Consider the following 19,666-nt stretch of genomic DNA (forward strand, 5'->3'; position numbering starts at 1 on the left):
TTCACGAAAAACATATGTTTATCCTTTGACGCTATCATCATTGGTCTCCAAACATCCGAATACATGTAGTCCTCCATATGCTTCAACTGCATATGCCACGGAGTATCTGATTCAGATTCAACAGTTGTAGCTCCACCTACAACGGTAACACCCTACAATACATAGATATTTCCCATTATATTTTGTCCTTTCATCGCAATCGAGTTGCCTTCATACACTTACATTTCTCCCTTTTCAAAATTGTAATAAAATCCATTACAGTCTAAAGTGCCCAATGAAATAACATTCTTTCCTAGACACTCAACATGCCTTATATCACATATGGTTCTTACAACACCATCATACATTTTGATTTTGACATTTCCAATATCAAGTATTTTGCATGAAATATTATTTCCCATCAAAACACAACTTGTAGTGACCCGAAGAATAATAACATTTTAATAATACGAGGGAGAGAAATGGAAACAAAAACAGAAGGATAAATTTCAAGAAATTGCCGCTTCATCGACAAATACAGGGATTTGTCGACAAAGGTCATCAGGATCTCGTCGACGAGAAAATACCGAGTGAAGGTTTGGGCTACTTTGAATTTCTTCGACGAAGGGTGAGGTTCGTCGATGAATTTACGAAAGGACTCATCGACGAGGTGACGTGTCTCGTCGACGAATCAGGCCCTATAAAAAGAGCAAACTTGGATTTTTATTCAAATTTTAGTCTTTTCTCTCTCTCCTCTCTCTCTCCTACGAACCCTCTCCCTTCTCTCTTCGATTTTGGCCTCGCCAGTCGCTGGATCGACGATCCGAAGCCACCACGACGCTCCTGGCGAAGTTCTCCGCAAGTTTGCCGGAGCAGATCATTGGTGAAACGAAGTTGGATTTCATCCAAAATTCAGGGTAAGGCCTTTTAGCCCATTTTTTGCCTTCTAACAGTTATAGGAAATGATGTAAGCAAAAAAATACTGATATTCTATTCTGAAAAATATTGTTTTCAGGGTGTTATGTAGGAGGCCCTGCGAGTGTTAGGCCAATATACCATAGGAGCTTTCCAGTAGTCAGATAAGGGAAATATGTTATGCTAGGTAATTTTAAAATATTATACAGTTTATTAAATTATGAAAATTATGTATTAAAGTATGGTGTGACTTGAGAATATGAATAAAGTACGAAGATATGTTTAATGAATTTCAGTACCATGATTTTATGAATTTCAGTACTATGATTATATGAATTCTAGTACCATGATTATACGAATCTCAGTACTATGATTATACGAATTTCAGTATTATGATTATGCAGTTCTCAGTGTTATGAATATACAGTTCTTAGTACTATGACATATGGATTACAATTATAGTTTATTCAGTATCATGGTAATTACGGTTATTTCAGAATCATGGTAAATCAGATAGTTGTATATAGAAATATATTATATAGTATCAGACCCTGTTGGACTATGCAGTTACAGAGCACGGTACCGTTGCTACAGATATTATGTTATGTTATAAGTGCAACCACCTATTTAGATAATACGTGGTAGTAGGTCGATCACCTAGGCCCTTGACGTGGACAAGTTCCCCATCAGATATGGGTTGAGGTGGGCAAATCAGACCGATAGAGTATAGTGATTTACCTTGGTCGGCCAGCTAGTGTAGATCCCGCCTACGAGCCATACAACCCTGTCATGAGAGGTTAAATCATGACACAAAGTTATCCACAAGGAGAGTTTTCCGTTACTATTACGTACATACAGATTTATAGAAACAGGGAACATACTTATGTACTCTAGAAGTATTTTGAATAGTAACCTACAATACTGTTATGTTAAGCAACATGGAAAGGGTGGTGTATTTTATCACTTGTAATGTATTTACATATTCAGTTATACATGATTATATGAAACAGATTTTCATGATATTGTAGTTCATTTCCCACACACTAGTAATAGCATATTTCGTCTTACTGAGCGTTGGCTCATCCTAGTGTTGAATCATTTTTCAGGTGATCCAGATAGGCGAGCAGACCAGGCTCGTAGATAGAGGGGCTTCAGTAGTGCCCTGTCAGTGAAGTGAGTATTGTGGAGGATTTTTGTATATCCCAATATAGTTGAGGATATTTTGGGAAACAGATATATGTGTATATTTTGGGGAAACATGTTAATACTCTGGTATTGGTATTGTGTATATATTTACATATGGTTATGTTTATGTGATTTCTGCTTCTCGCTGCTTAGGTTAATGATTGGGTTTATTCCTAAAAAACATGTAAATTAAGCAGGTCGTTACACAACCAATATTGACTAACATGTAGGTGTCAAACCATTTTCTATTTGCTGTTATGTGATATGAGCATCCGGTATCTAGGATCCAAAAATCATCCATGAGACACTCCGAACTTGATGAAATACATAGCATATCCCAATCACTACACTCTGAATCTTCTTCCACTACATTTAAAGATTCTGACGGACCTTACTGATTTTTAGAATTCCCTTTCCTCTACTCTGGATATTCCGGTCTTATGTGCCTAATTTTACCGCACTCAAAACATTTCACATTCTTCTTCTTCTTCCCAGCCTGCAACCGAGATTTGCTTTGGGACTTACGTCTCCCATGTTCTTGATTACTTTTCACAACAAGTCCTTCACCATGTGAAGCTTCATTGCTAATCATTTTTCTTTGATGAAAACCAAGCAATGCACTTGTCACCTCTTCCAAATTCAGGCTATCCTTGTATCGCCCTGACCCTTTATACGACTCCAGAGTGCTACTATACCTGTATAATACACCTGTCTATAAATGAACATACAAATACCACCCACCCTTAATAGGGACACATAGGTGTTTTGTACTAATATCTAATCTCATGCACAGCGGAAAACATAACCATTTATATGGAATCTAATAGACAAAACCAAAGTTTCTAACTGTATCCTCAAATACATATGATCATACTTAAAGCATAACATGTTATTACAATCTCCAAAAGATATTATGAACTAAGTCTATTACATATACAAAACACTTACGTAAAATCAAAACGACACTCCAAGTCCCTCTAGCAACTATGACCGATGTCCTGTAGGACCCAAAACAAAGGTTGTATATTGGGGTGAGACACTTCTTAATAAGGTGAAAGATATTACATCAGTGTATGACAATACGTATTCAAACCAATAGAAAGCAATTATACATATAGCATATTCTCAATACTATGATATAGGAGATATATATATATATATATATATTGTAAGAACTCGACTTGTGATAAATGGATCAAATTCATTAAGAGCGGGCTAAAAAGGTAATTGTGCAGACTTCATTGATGAGACCATCATTCGTCGACGAAGGCTAATGGCTCCTCGACAATGAAATTCAGAGGCTCGTCGACAAGGGAATACCAAAAGGTTTGGAAAAATTGGAAATATCCAGCTCATTGATGACACCGCTGTCTCGTCGACGAGAAACCCGGTTAACTCATCGACGAAGACGTCATCTCGTCAACGAATCCAACTGAGTTAAAGGGCTATAAATATCCAAATGAGTTGCTTCCAAACTAAGTTAGCCAAATATCCTCTCTCTCTCTCTCTCTCTCTTTCTCTCTCTCTAGAACTCGAAGCTCTCTCTTTCTCTTGATTTCTTCGCCGTTTGTCACCTAATTCATAAATCTAACGTTTCAGTGAGGAGAAGGATTCTGTACGTTTCTAGCGGATCGAAATCTTGTTTCAAGCAGTTTCGGGTTTCAAGCCAAAATCGAGGTAAGGCTCGATTTTCTTTTCTGATTCGAAATATGCGTAGTAGTATGAGTTCTAAGCATGTATTGTGCTGTGGTTTATAGGTTTTGGAGTCTCAGTTTGTAGTTTTGGGGACCGTAGAGTTCGTAGTTGGAATTCGGGTTAAGGTAAGGGGATTCAGTTTATATCAATTAGTTTTGAAATCGGGATCAGTAAACTTGTAGGTTACGATTGTATGTATGTTTTGGTAACTTATTTGGAAAAATCTATCGAGTAAAAATATGGGATTTTCAGGTTACAGTTTTCGAGAAATTTGGGGTTTTCAGGTATCATCTATGCTTTGTTTAGAAAACCGTTTGTTTCATTTAAACTGTATTATTAAGATGATTGTTATCCATATTTGTATAAAATTGTATGCTTGAATTGGAAACCGATATGATTTGTCGTAAACCAAATAAGTGTGGAATGTATGGTTGTATGTAATTGTTCCAAGTATTTTGTAAAACAGTTATGTGGCAGCTAATTACCGTACGCTGATATGTATAGGAGTGTGAGCTCCAAAATGATTTTAGGTTTTGTGAAATCAGCTAGTGGCGGCTAATTACCGTACGCTGAAACAGTTATGTGGCGGCTAATAACTGTATGCTGCGCCATGTACCGATGTCAAAACCGTGAGCAAAAGTGTCCGACTTTGTATCCGAGGGTATGAAATATCATCTGTCTGTTCTGACTAGTCACTGATGGGTGTGCGCTACACCGTAGTGGCAATGTTATCGCTGTGGGGCTTTGGTTTCCATAGGGTATTGAGTGCTCGTATTGGCAACGTAATCGTTGTGAAGCTTCGAGTTTCATAGAGTAGTTGCATATTAGTGTGACGACACTGACCGTATGTTTGGGTATCGTATGTATTGGAATGAATTTGCGAAAATAATGGAATTGTATGGAAATGTTTTCGAACTGTATCATATTGAATGGTGTTATGTTTTACGTAAAATAACACTAGTATGCCACACACTGATATAACCTACTTTCTTCTTTACTAAGAGGTGTCTCCCCCCGAATGTACGTACAAATGTTTTCAAATCCTTCAAGTAGTCGTAATTAGCATCCTAGCATTCGGAAGTGGGGGTGTCGTTAGCTGTTGTTAGTGCCTATTTAGGTACGAGCTTTTGTAACCGGGTTGTCGTGATGGTTTTTTTGTAGACACCCGGGGTATGTTTTGTAACTATGAGAATGTATATCCTAGCTTTGTATAGACTCTGGTATGGTACTGTATATGTATAGAAAGACCGTATTCCGTTCTGTATTTGATGAGTATGGATGTGTGACGACCTTCTAAATTTCGTTTTTTTTTTTTTATAAAATATATCATCACATATCTCATACCCCAGCTCAACAGGTCATAATCCACTTGGACCCGTGGGTACCAGGGATACATCAGAACACAAACGGAAGCCTAAGCAGCAGAAAACATACACCCACAATATTGTAAATACAAAACATCTATCACATTAATGCAAATACCAGAGTCACTATACCACTGTATTTCCATACATATATACAACCCAAAAATGAGATCTAGGAACTTTTCCTACAAAATCTAACTGTTTCTACAAAAATTTACCCTTCAAAAAGGGCAGACCACAACTCTAATTCAGTGGGGCTTTTCTTGCTCTCCTATCTGGGACTCCTGAAAAGTTTATAAAATTTTGGGGTGAGACACCTCTTAGTAAGGGAAATAAACTAATACTATTGTGTGACAACATGAGTAAACTGTGTTATACATATCCCATACAGAACATATCAACTGTTTTGTCAAATCTGGGAAAACATATACATATCAAATCATGGCAGAACATATAACATTTTCATAAACATATCTCATCTCATATAGTAATAAAAACATAAAAACAATCCTGGTAGGTTAGCTGGTTGTTGTCATGTATTACCCCCACATGACTGGGTTGTGTGGCTCGAAGGCGAGACCTGATAATGTTTGGCCGACCACTGCCAAGTCAAACATACAATCTGTAAGTTTGATGGGTCTGCCTGACTTGGCCTGTACACTAGTGGCGATCACACACACTTCTTAAAAGCCACATCGACCATCCAATCTCACACCAACTTCGTACAGCGGCGTTAACAGAAATATCATGATCACGAAGACCATTGACACATAGCAACAGTACTGTGCAAGTGCTAGCCTAGACCAAGCCAACAAGGTTCTGATATCATATAACATATACTAAAACTGTGATACATAGATATCTCATATCATTTATTTTCACATCAATCATATCATTTTGCATATATAAGTGTATCATGAAAATCATCGGCCCGTACGCTAATATTACACATTTTATCATAACACGACCTGTACGCCAGTAAACCACATCATAGCATAGCCCGTACGCTAGAAAATCACATCATAGCTCGGTCCGTACGCCGGCAAACCACATCATAGCACAGCCCGTACGCTGGCAAATCACATCATAACACGACCCGTACACCGGTGAACATATCACATATAAAAATCTCGGCCCGTACACCAGTTTTCCCGTTATAAAAATTCGTATCGTAAACACAATTCCAAAACCAGTATTTCATTGCATTCTATACTCATGCCACGCTAACAAATTTTCACATATTCAACAGACCGTCATTTTAACAGAATTTTCCCAAATATAATCATATATAAATATATTCATTTCCCTGAAATCAAATTCTATAATAATATACAAACATTTTTCAAATAGTTCTAGCTTAGTTTATCCCCTTACCTGGCTACTGAGAAAGCCCCCAAAACAATCTAGCTTAACTCCCGTAGGATTTCCTGACCAATACCCTGAAAATGAAAACTGCCAATATTAAACTTCAGTATTTTCATGTGTACATCATTTCTTATAACTACCATAAGATCAAATTTGACTTAAAAAACCTTACCTCAACTTAGGGATGATTTTCAACTTCGTTTTCCCAACGATCTGCTCTGGCAAACTTGTAGAGAACTTCACTCGGAGTGTCGTGGTAGCTTCAAATCGTCGATCCGGCGAAGATTTAGCCCGAAATTGAAAAAAGAGAGAGAGAGTCGTAGAGAAAGAGAGGAGAGAGAGAGAGAGAGGGGCGCTAAAAATGACAAAATATCCCAAATTTTCCACTATTTATACTGCCAGATTCGTCAACGAGACACGTCACTTCGTCGATGAATCCTTCAGTAAATTCGTCGACGACTCCCTATATTCGTCGACGAAATTCATGCTGCCCCAGAACCTCTCTCGATATTTTCTCATCGACGAGTCCCCTGTATTCGTCTATGAATTCTCTTAAGCCTTCATCGACGAAGTCGACTGCTTCCTTCTGTTTTCGGTTTTCATTTCCCCTTATCTTATTATTTAAATACCATTTTTATTCAGGTCGTTACAGGATGTGTATGTTTATGTTTTAAGAGCATCCATGTACCCCACGGGGTCGGACCCTCATTTGGTATTGTAACATGTATGTTTTTAATTGATATAGAGATAGGTTAGGTTACTATATTCACACTTGGGACCCATCTGCTGGTTTGGGGCATGATAGCTTGGTATTAGAGCTAACCAAGTTGCTAGGTCTTGTAGACTTGGTTAGGTTTATTTACGTGTACATACCAGAGTATAGGATGTAGGAAATAGGTAGAGTAGGTCGAGGTTTGTGTTGTTGCTAGATAGGGACTCGTTGGCGGTGTTCTATGTTCTTCCTAGAATGATGAATTCAGAAAGATCACGGCAAACCATTGATGATTTTCATGTCGGTGTGGTAGGACAGACCTAGGCCGTGAGAGTAGTAGTTGACATGATTAGTTCTAATGATTGTGTTAATTGTATACGATATAGGAATTCAAACTGATTCCTATTGTTTTTAGAATGGAGCTGAAGGATAATAATTTGGAGAGTGGCTTCGAGGAGGTGGCGAGCGATGAGTCTCCTTCTGTGTCTCGTGGTTTGGCGAGGCAGGTTATTCGAGAGATCGGGCGGAGTGTTAGGAGACGCAAATGCTCTCCTACTGATGCGGGGTGTAACATCGAGAGGTTCACATGCATGCACCCTCCGAAATTTAAGGGAGGACCCGATCCGATTGTGCCAGAGGACTGGGTTGAGAAGACCGAGAGAATTTTGGAAGTCCTCCACTGCACTGAGAGGCAGAAGGTCCTGTACGCTACCTTCCAGCTGACTGGGGAGGCAGGGCGTTGGTGGATTGTGGTGAGTCTGCTTGAGGGGCAGAGAGCTGGTCCATCTGGTATGATGTGGGGCCACTTCAAGGAGGTAGGGTATTGAGTGCTCATATTGGCAACGTAATCGTTGTGAAGCTTCGGGTTTCATAGAGTAGTTGCGTATTAGTGTGACGACATTGAACATATGTTTGGGTATCGTATGTGCCGGAATGGATTTGTGAAAATAATGAAACTGTATGGAACTGTATAGAAATGTTTTCAAACTGTATCGTATTGTATGGTGTTATGTTTTACGTAAAATAACACTAGTATGCCACACACTGATATAACTTGTTTTCTTCCTTATTGAGAGGTGTCTCACCCGGAATGTACGTACAAATATTTTCAGGTCCTTCGGGTAGCCGTATTTAGCATCCTAGCATTCAGAAGCGGGGGTGTCGTTAGTTGCTGTTAGTGCCTGTTTAGGTACAAGCTTTTGTAACCGAGTTGTCGTGATGGTTTTTTTGTAGACACCCGGGTTATGTTTTGTAACTATGGGATTGTATATCCTAGCTTTGTATAGACTCTGGTATGGTACTGTACATGTATAGAAAGACCGTATTTCGTTGTGTATTTAATGAGTATGGATGTGTATATTTGTGTTTTAAAGGTATCTGTGTACCCCACGGGGTTGGACCCTCATTTGGTATTGTAATGTGTATGTTTTTAATTGATACAGAGACAGGTTAAGTTACTATATTCACACCTGGGACCCATCTGCGGGTTTGGGGCGTGACATATATTTCCCGTAATAAATAATTAGGCATTTTTGCAAGCAAGAGTTCCCGAGGTTAGGGTAGGGTATAGGCCCATATATTGCATAATCCCTCCATCCGGTACTCAAACCTGTGACTTTGCCTATTTTAGTTTTTAAATAATTTATATGCATATTTAGAACACTGTCCATGTAGAGACTCAGTGAATTATATTAATTAAATAATAGGAGGAGGAGAGGAAAATAAATTAAAATAGCAAATTTAGTAGGGTCTCATCGACGAACGGGCTTCTTGGGCTCGTCGACGGGGACATGTGTCTCGTCGACGAGAAGATACCAAGAAGGCTGTTTTTGGACCTGAAATTCGTCAATGAAGAGTAAGTGTTCGTCGACGAAATCCCTTCATGACCTCATTGACGAAGTGATGTGTCTCGTCAACGAAGACACGTGGCTAAGCATTCTATAAAAGGCCAAGATGACCCTTTCTGCGAAAGAAATATTTTTCTCTTAGCTCTTTCTGTCTCTCCTATACAGTTTCTTCACCTTCTCTCTGGAAATTTGGACTAGTTCTTCGCTAGTTCGATGATCCAAAGCCACCACGCTACTCCTAGAAAGTTTCTTTTCAATTCTGCTAGAGTAGATCACTGGTAGGGCCAACTTGGACACCATCCCAGATTTGGGGTAAGTTGGTTTTCCTAGATTTTTTAATGAATATTTGGTATTTCTAGAGTTGTAAAAAAGTAGTATTTGGAGAAATACTGAAGTTCTATTAGGAAAATGTCATTTTTAGGATGTTGACCTAAGAACCCTGCGGGTGCATGGCTAGTTATTTTGGGACTTTCCAGCAGTCAAGTAAGAGAATAAACTAAAGTAGTAATTTTTCATGAAAATTATTATTATTTAATAGCATATTAATTTCCAGAAAGCATTTATTATGTATGAGTATATTTTGGAAAATACTGTTGTTACACAAGAATATGTTTGTAGTGTAAAAAAGTTAGAAAATGTGATTCCAAAACAAAATCATGATTTTATTCAGTTTGTGTGACATGAATATTATTTCACGTATATTGTATTATGTTAAGTCAGATTTACAGAAAATGCATGTTTACAGTTATTTTCAGGAAAAACATGGATAATACAAGAAATTATGGTTTTAGCACTTATGATAAACATAACATATATTCAGCTCAATATGTATGTAATGCTCGACACAAGGCCGTGATTGATAGTCGGTGCAAGGCCGTAATTATGCATGTTATCCGGCACAAGGCCGTGTTTACTATAATATGTCAGAATTTAGAGAAATGCTATTAATCTAGTTTCATGTTAAATCAGTATATGTATATGTACTATATTGTTGACCTTATAGATCACGGCCGGTTTTGATAATGACAAATACCTGTTGTATTTGATGGGTGTTCGAGGTTATGTGCCGGTATGCTGATTTGTAGATCAATATGATGGCACAAGGAATTGAAATTAAAGACTCAATTTATACTGTATTTAATTTCATTTTTCTTTAAGGGTCTATAATAGTAAATAGGGCTTTGATTATATTAACCATATGCATCACCTGCATGATTTGATAAGTAAGCTCAAACTAAAAAGGACCTAGAAATAACCCTAGGACACTCACTCATGCATATATATATATGTATGGTCATTTGAATAGGGTGATTGCATGCTTAAATAGGACTGAAATGCACTATATAGGCACATTTGGTCGACCGTACTCTCAAGTACAATTCCTCCTGATCGACCGAATTGGGATCGAGTCAACACTTTGACCACAGCCCGGCCGACCGAACTTGTCCAGTTCATTTTCACCCGGTTGACCGAACTCCCTAGGAGTCAATAAATTGACCATATGGTTGACCGTGCCCAAAATGCATAACAACGCCCTGTCGACCGAGTTCCCACATGTGAGAACTCAATGGTCTGGTTGATTGAACTTATTAGTTCAAAAAGTTCTCGGTCGACCGAACCGCGCTAAATAGGAAAATCGCCGTAGAACCTCCATATCCGGTCAAACGAACTTGTAGTTTATTTTATGCCCGGTCGACCGAACTCAGCACAGCTCGGTCAACCGAACCTGCTTCAGTCGACTGGTGCTCTCGGGTTGCCTCAATATTTTTATCGTAGTTAATGTTTTTAAATGGGGTTAAAATAATTAAATTGTATTAAAACTTTTCTAATAATTTCATACGTGTCCTGAACGGTTATATTTTTGGGGATGTCTATATATACCCCCTTATATAGGGGTGGGCATAATTCGGGGAAAACCGAATTAACCGATCGAAATTGGTCGGTTCAGTTATGCATTCCAATATTTTGGGGAATCGGGTTTCAGTTCGGTGAATAGAAAATATTAATTCGGTTAACCAATTAACCAAATTAATAATTAATTAAATTTTAAATTTAAATTAGTAAATGAAAATCTCGTTATTCTATATTTCTATTCACTCTTAGTATCACACTCTCAATGCTCTCAGAAACTTAGAAGTCAGAAGGCCCTCCCTCACTACCTCTTTCTCGCTCACCCGAGCTCAGTCCACCACAGTTTGCACCACCATCTTCACGCGATGCTATCTCCTACGCCCATCGCCATCGTCGTCGCCGGCCATCGTCACTAGCACACAAGCTCCCTCTCATTCTCACTTTTATTCTTTCGCAGTCTTGCGCACAAAGCAGTTCACCGAGAACCACCCCGGGTCCTCCTCACTAGCATCAAGCTCGCCCGAGCCCAATCGTTTCCCTAACCAACCACCTCTCCTCCACATCAGTCTCCACTTCTCAGTTCTCTGGTTCTCCCTCTTCGTGAATCGCCTCTTCCTGGCTTCGCCTGAGCTCCTCTTCCAGTCTTCCCAGTTCGTGACCCGTCCCGATCCCGAATCCCTCTTCAATCGGCTCTTCCCTCATGTGGGCGTGGTGTTGGATCTACACTCAGTGACTCAGGACTTCAAGGCTTCAACCTTCCCCCACCTTCCCTCGTTTCAGTCTGGATACACATACACATACACTAGTACACCTTCCCCCCTTCCTAGTTCCCTCATTGCACGGTTAAAATCGCTTAACCAAATTACCTGAAAAATAAATTTGGTCGGGTTCGGTTCGGTGAGGCCCAACGGTTCGGTCGGTTCGATTAACAGTATTCTTTAACCAAAATTTTTGGTTAATTCGATTAATTAACCGAATTTGGCCAAACCGACCATTTGCTCACCCCTACCCTTATTTGGAATAATCAGTATTGATTTAGCAATCTTAATTAGGAGAAATCCTTTGAAATTTGAAAATCTATAATACTCATTTTTGAGCCTCTAACACTCATTCTTACTAGATTTTATTGCTCAAATATCTTTGTAAGTATGATTTGAGTGTTCTTGTTCTATAGGTTTGCTCTCTCAAGTTTGTGCTTGTTTGATATTATTTTGGTTGAGAGTAAGACCTCAAGTTTTCTTAGGGGACTTTATTAATGAGTATTACCTAAGAAGACTTCACTTGAACTTCTAAGTATTGCACTATCATTGCAATATCTTAAGAAGTTTGTATTTGATTTTGGTTGCTAAAATACTTTCAAATCATTTTCAAATATCTCATGTGTTTCATTTTGAGAAAAATCTTTGAAGAGGTATTTGTTTATGTGCTAATGATCTTTGTTGCAATATTCCTTGAGTAACATTATTGGTTGAACACAAAGATCAAATCCTTTTTGCAAACAAAATCTATACACCTCTTAAGCATTATACATTGAGAAAAACTATTCGTTGAGATATCTAAAGTGTTGCTAGTATCTTTGTTTAAGAATTGTGATTGAATATATATTGTGTGAAACAAAGATCATATTATTTGTACTCTCATGCACTGATTACAGTGCTTGCAAAAATATTTGAGAGTCGATATCTTAGACCAAATTGAGCTTACTTCATTATTTCATTTAGTGGTGTATGTGATAGATTATATTGGTACATATCAGCTTATGTAAGAAGCATTTCCTTGTACACAAAAATTATATTTTAAATCTGTTGTATTCCAGGCACGGGCCTAAAGAGGGAGACTAGCCCTATTGAATAGTCCCGAATTGGCTTAGACCCGGTTAGGAAAGTTAAGTGCGCCATCCTAGTAAGGTGTGTTGGTTGAGGTTAGCGCTTTGAATTGACCTAAGTGTAATTGGTGCCGATCCACCCGTTAAGTGAGCCTTGAGTGGAATCCTCGGGCTTGTGAGCTAGAGGCGAGGACGTAGGCACAGTTGGCCGAACCCCGATAACATTTTGTGCGTGTTCTTTACATTTCTGCACGTGTATGTTATAGTTTGAATGAAGCGCAATATTTAATTTATGTTTCTTATATTATTTGCGCATTTGGGATTGTATAGAAAGACCCTAGGTTACCAAATCATATTGACTTCTGACTTAGTCTAGGAGAAAAGTTTAAAATTCCAATTCACCCCCCCTCTTAGGAATACACCAATTCTAACATATATGTTATCAGAACCCGGATGGTAGTTTAGATCCGTATTCAGGGCTCGATACCGTAACTATTCAGTTCAGTTCAGACTTGTGCTACTACCCCTGCCAGTAGAGGGGGTGAGATATGGATAGTCGATGTGACTTCAATGTAGTGTTGTAGAGGTCCCCCTGGAAGTCTGGACTAGGGTGGGGTGGGCCCATCGTATTTATAGACATATTTGACTTGGTAGTGGTCGACCAGCCATTGTCAGGTCCCGCCTTCGGGCTGCACAAACCGTCATGGAGGGTAATACATGACATCAGCTAGCTACTCATCTTGGGTATATTTCAGTATTATCAGTTACAACAGACAATTTTATAATAACAGAAAGTTAGTATGATTTAATATGCCTATGATTATATATCCATTACTCAGTTATTATATTACAGATTTTTACCGGGCATGTATCACGTACTGTTTATTTACTATAATATGAACATATTCATGTTACCACACAACTGTATTTAGTTTATTTCCCTTACTGAGAAGTGCCTCACCCAAGCTTAAAAAATTTTAGGAAACCCAGACAAACAGGCAGACCGAGCTTCGTGTCGTTAGGGGCAGTTTATACTACCTTGCTAGGAGAGTGAGTTTTGAACTAGGGTTAGTTGATTTTGATGTATGATCTTAGTTTTATCTTTTGGTGTCTTTGTATATACACTTTTATGGAAATTTTTTGGATTGTGAATAGTTCTGGTACTGTTATTATGGATAAATTTTATTTTAACCACTGCTTAGGTGTTCGCTATGTATTAACAGGTGTGTCCTCGTTACCTACGGGTTTGGGTCAACTTCGCTATATCATTAGTTATTGGTGTCAGAGAATTTAATGTGAGTAATTATGTAGTAGGTCGTTACAGTCCAGCTTGGAAACAAGAATAACAAATGCCAACACTACCCCTTGGCTCGGATTGTGCGATTTACTATAGTCCGACAATAACCACCTGGTCCATTAATCCACTAGTGGCACACTCCATATCTAGCTAACTATCTCGATGCCCGCATTGAAAATCAAATGTGTGGTTGCACTGTATTCGGTATAAAGCAACGAAACCACGCTTGAGATTTTTAAGGCTTCATGTAACATTAAGCTTTTTAAGGCTCTCTTATAATGGCGAGCTTTTTAGGGATCTAATATAACGATGAGCTTTTTAAGGCTCTGATATAACGGTGAGCTTTTTAAGGCTCTATAGTAACAAGTTGCAGTTTCAAATATCATATATACAATTTATGATAAAACGAATTAACTTGTTTCAATTTCACAAATCACCTATACAGTTCCAGTATTTTCACAACCTCATTCATTCATACTGTGGTATAAATCGGCGCACACATTCTTAGTTTAACCCTTTTCACATACAAAGCCCAGTATATAACCGGCACATGTTTTCCACATTTCCAGATAGCAAAATGGAACTCCAGTTCCCATAGTTCATATACGTATTTAAACAGATCTACATATTCTATTTCATATCATATGTCACACTCGTTTGGTCAAAATCGCTATATAGCATATAACTCGATAAATATCATTTAAATGGAAAATAAGGGGTTCAAGCATCTCCTATGTTAAGATTAATACAAATAAAGAAGTTTAGAAAAGTTTGGAGAACATACGCCAAAACCCTCATTTTTACCAAAACTGTAAAATTGTAAATTTGGCATTTTTACGCTATGAAACTTTGCAAATAAGCAGTCAATATGTGCATATAAATATAAGTTAACTTTTTAGCGGTTTAGTTTTCTAAAAATACTGATGTAAACAAATCCCCTTACCTATTTTCTGAATACTAAAACATGGTCTACTCGGCTCCAAAACAACAAACCGAGTTCTCAAAACCTAAAAACCGAAGAACAATACTTTAATACAATCCTATTTACTACAGATTTAGTGAACCAAAAAAGAACTTAGAACCTTATCTCGATTTCAGGATAAAACCCGGAAATCCTCGAAACGAAGATACAATCACCTATAATCGTAGAGGTTTTCCCCCTGATCCACATGGTAAGGTCGGATCGTGGATTCGGGTGACGAACATCGAAGGAATCAAAGAGAGAGAGAGAGAGAGAGAGAGAGAGAGAGGGAGAGAGTTTTGAGTTTCTTAACCTTTAAGTAACCAAAAATGATATTTATAGACCCCTTGACCCGGTCAAACTCGTCGACGAATGGTGCCTTCGTTGACGAGCCACAGGAGGCTCTTCGTCGACGAACCCTTGTCCGATATTTTTCCTGTCGGTCGGGATCTCTTTGTCTCCGAGACCCTAAATTTTGGCGACGAATCGCAAAAGGGCCTTCGTCGATGTGAACCTTGGCTTCATCGACGAAGCCTGCTAAAATTACCTTTTTAGCCTTTTTCTATTTTATGGGTTCAAGTCTCTACAATCCTTGCCCCATGTAAGAGTCGTAACCAAATTCTCATAAGTTTGAGACGTAGGTAGGGAATTTAATAGCCTTGATGCTTTTTCTTCCTCCTCGAACTTTACTTCAACATGTGCCAAATCACTCATAATTTGATTGAAAGTGTTGATGTGTTGGTTCAAATCTGAACCCTCAACCATCTTAAGTCAATACAACTTTTGCTTAAGAAAAAGTTTATTCGACAAAGATTTAGACATATACCGACTTTCTAGGTATTGCCACACAACCTCTAGAGATTCCTCCTCCATCACATGATAGAGAATTTCATCAGCTAAACACAAGCGTATTGTAGAAACAGCCTTTGCTTCCAATTCTCCCTATGTTGCCTCATCCATTCCAAATGGTTGAGCACCAAGTAGAGCCTTAGCGATTCCTTATTGCACAAGTATATCCTTCACTCTCCTCTGCCATAAACCAAAGTTCTCGGTTCCATAAAATTTGACAAAGTCAAATCTTGTAGAAGATGATCCCGAAGTCATATCAACAATTGCTTTGATACCAATTTGTTGTAATGTGAATCGAATAAGTAGGATGCACATGGGAATAAATATGCAACAAGAAAATCAAACTCAACTAGAAAACATGAAATAACAAGCACAACAACAAGATACACGTGGTTTGGAAAAACCTACATCCATGGAAGCAATCAGCACAAAAATTTCACTAAGAAATTTGAGAATACACAATACACTTCACAAAGATCTCTCTCACAATACCCTTATATAGGGATGAATAGACTTCCTTCGAAGGTTACCCTCCAATTACCCAACCACCCCAACATTCAAATTCAAAATTTGAATTTCTTCTCGCAGTCTAGGCGCACTTGTCGACGAGAACAGGGGATTCGTCGACGAGACAAAGAAACCAACTCGTCGACAAGTTTATCCTTTCATCGACGAGTCTTTAACTCTGAGATTTTCTAGCTCTCGGTATCAACTCATCAACGAGTCTGAGCCGCTACGTGGGCCCAGAGTGCTACTTTAGTGATGTCAGTGTACCTGATACCTTATTCATCAAATATAAAACATACATACGCAGCGGTAATAAAATATAAAATCCTCAAATTACATTACTAGAGTTCTAACTATCTTTATGCACAAATACATCCATTTCCACATAATTATACCTCGTAAAAATAAACAAAAATAAAATATCTATCTACACACTACCTACATAAAATTTACACCACTAGCTCGGCTCCTCTAGCTTGCTAGACCCGATCGTTAGGATTCCCTGAAAAAACATTTTGTAAAGTAGGGGTGAGGCACAACTCAGTAAAGGAAAGACTAAGTTAATGTCAATGTGTAGCCAGTATGCATTTAGTGTACCAGGGCACTCACATTTTTCAGTAAGCCCTTGAAATTATCTTATTAATTAACCGTATTCACATAAATTAACATATATGCATATAAGACACTCCCTATGACAAACACGCCATTTACATCTCTATGGCACGAGTTGTGCGGCCCGAAGGGTGAACTAAGCCTGGGTGATCAGTCCAAACAAAGTAAAAAACAACATCCTCTGCAAACATATCTGCAGGCATCCACAGCAAAGCTGCAGGTTCGACGCCTTTACTTCAACCTCATGCGAGCAGTCAGCTGGACCCCCTACACTTCTATCCAGACAGTGTGGGTACACATGGCCTAACTAGTAATGGTACCGTGCTCACAATACATTGGTCCCCAGGGTTTCTAAAACATATCATGCAATTTAGATAATAGAAATCACCATTTAAAACATTAATTCACATATATTTCCTGTTATTTCAAAAAAACCTGGCCCCCGGCCACAAAATACAATCCGGCATATAGCCATCAATTAAAACTCGGCCCTTGGCCGTCAAATAATAATCCTAGCCCTTGACTAATCAAACAATACCCTGCCACTGGCTGTTAATTCAAACACCTATATTCATAAACAATTCCAATATTTTCACAAGCATTTCTAGTATTTCTTAAACAATTCAGTGTTTCAAAATTTCAAATCTAGATATACAATAATTCATACCAATTAAATCATATGCCACATGATTTTCCACGTTTTAACATATCCATATAAACAAACAAGCTTTCCACTGTTCATTTTATTCAAAAATACCACACCATATATCCTAGGTTTGTAAAATTCATTTAGAACGGTTGACTTTCAAAATAGCCTTTAAATTCCCAAATGAATAAATAAATAAATATATTTATATAAACATAACAATTAAATTGATTCAAATTTCATAAGATTATTGACTTAACTTAATCCCCTTACCTGATTCCTGAAAAACCCGCTAACACCCCGGCCTACGCCCTAGGTGTTCAAAAACCCCTAAACCTTGAAATTCAAATTTCACCATTTTATTTGTCACAAACCCTAGAGTAACTTTTCCTAAAATTCTCCTAAGTTCTGAACACCCTAAATAGCCTAATAAAAGCTTAAATTATTAAACTTACCCCGATTTAGGATTGGTACCCCGAAACTCCAATTCGAAAACTCGCTCTGGCTAGATTGTAGAGAATCTCCTCATGAATCTCCTGATAATTTTCGTTCGTTAATTAGACTTATGGTTTAAGAGAAATTGAGGTAAGTTTGAGATTTGACCTTACCCTAAGAGACGTGCATACGCCGCTCCCATGACAGATCCGCTCCAATAGAAATGTCGGTGGCGACAAGCAGAGCCCAACGGTATTTTTGGATTTCCGATTGACCAAATATCGGAGATGAGATGGATGAGAGTGGGAGAGAGGAGAAGAAGAGGGACGTGGGGCGCTGGCTCAGGCGTTTCTTCATCCTAAAGGATCCTGAGATCCTTCAGGTTCTTATATATATATATATATATATATTATCATTATAATATTATATTATATTATTATATTAATTAATTAATTAATTAATAATAATAATTAATTAATTTTAAATTTAAATTTAAATTTTTTATTTTTTATTTTTATTCTATTTTTTTTATTTTTTTGTTTTGTTTTTTTTTTTAAATTTTATGATCACTACATTTTAGATGTGTTGTAACGCCCCGAACCCGCCAAGTAGGACTCAAGGTGTTATGAGACCAATCACACATCTCTGATACCATTCACGCAACAGAACCAATTAAACAACCTTAAATAAAATACCATAGTACTATATACATTTATTCAACCCATAAAGAAATATAACCAAATTCTCCATATTACATATCCAGAAAAGAAATTAAACATAAATTTGTACATATATTCGTTCTTCTAACCACTCACAAAACTAAACCCCGCCCCGGAGCTTCCTAAGCTCGATCACCTGTAGGACCTGAAAAGAGTAATAACTCGCCGAGGTGAGACACCTCCTAGTGTTGGCCTTACAAGGCTTAAAATCTTGTTATCTTATTTTAATGCTAACAAACAAGTGAAATTTAATGCATTTGTGTGAGTAATGATATTTCAGGGCTCATATATGAGAAAGTAAGATCAAAGTACTCACAAGGATCAAATGAAGCTTAAATGAGTTAAAGCATGGATTTAAAGATGACATATTAAACATTGAAGATTATGAGGACATGAATGAGTTGTTGAAAGTCAAGGAATATTAAAGTCAAAAGAGTCAAATAAAGGCAAAGTGATAAAACTCAAAGAATATGGAAGTTTGAAGAAAAATGGACTCAATCTAAGGACAAAGCATGAAGACTTAAGAACCTAGAATGTTAATGTCTTAGAAGTCTCATGTAAGTACTTCAATGTTTAAAATATTGTTTGAAATATTTTGAAGCTCTTAGGTTAACTTTTTGAACCTAGATACCTTTTAATATACTTGAAAAATATTTTTATAAGGTCAAAAATTATTTTAAAAATGTTAGAATCATTTTTGGAATGAAAATCACCAAAAAGAGTTTTTCCAAATGCTATCAGTTTTTATACATCCGCATTGAGGTGAATTTTTATCTATCAAAAGCTCCTTATTTTAAAATTCATTCAACATGAAAGTTGTAGTATTTTCTCTTAGCTTTATTTTGACACTAAGAACACCTAATTTTAAGTTATACAAAAAAAGTTATGGCCAAAACACTAAA

The sequence above is a fragment of the Malania oleifera genome, chromosome 11 (genome assembly GCF_029873635.1).
Source record: "Malania oleifera isolate guangnan ecotype guangnan chromosome 11, ASM2987363v1, whole genome shotgun sequence".
In the NCBI taxonomy this organism is placed as follows: domain Eukaryota; kingdom Viridiplantae; phylum Streptophyta; class Magnoliopsida; order Santalales; family Ximeniaceae; genus Malania; species Malania oleifera.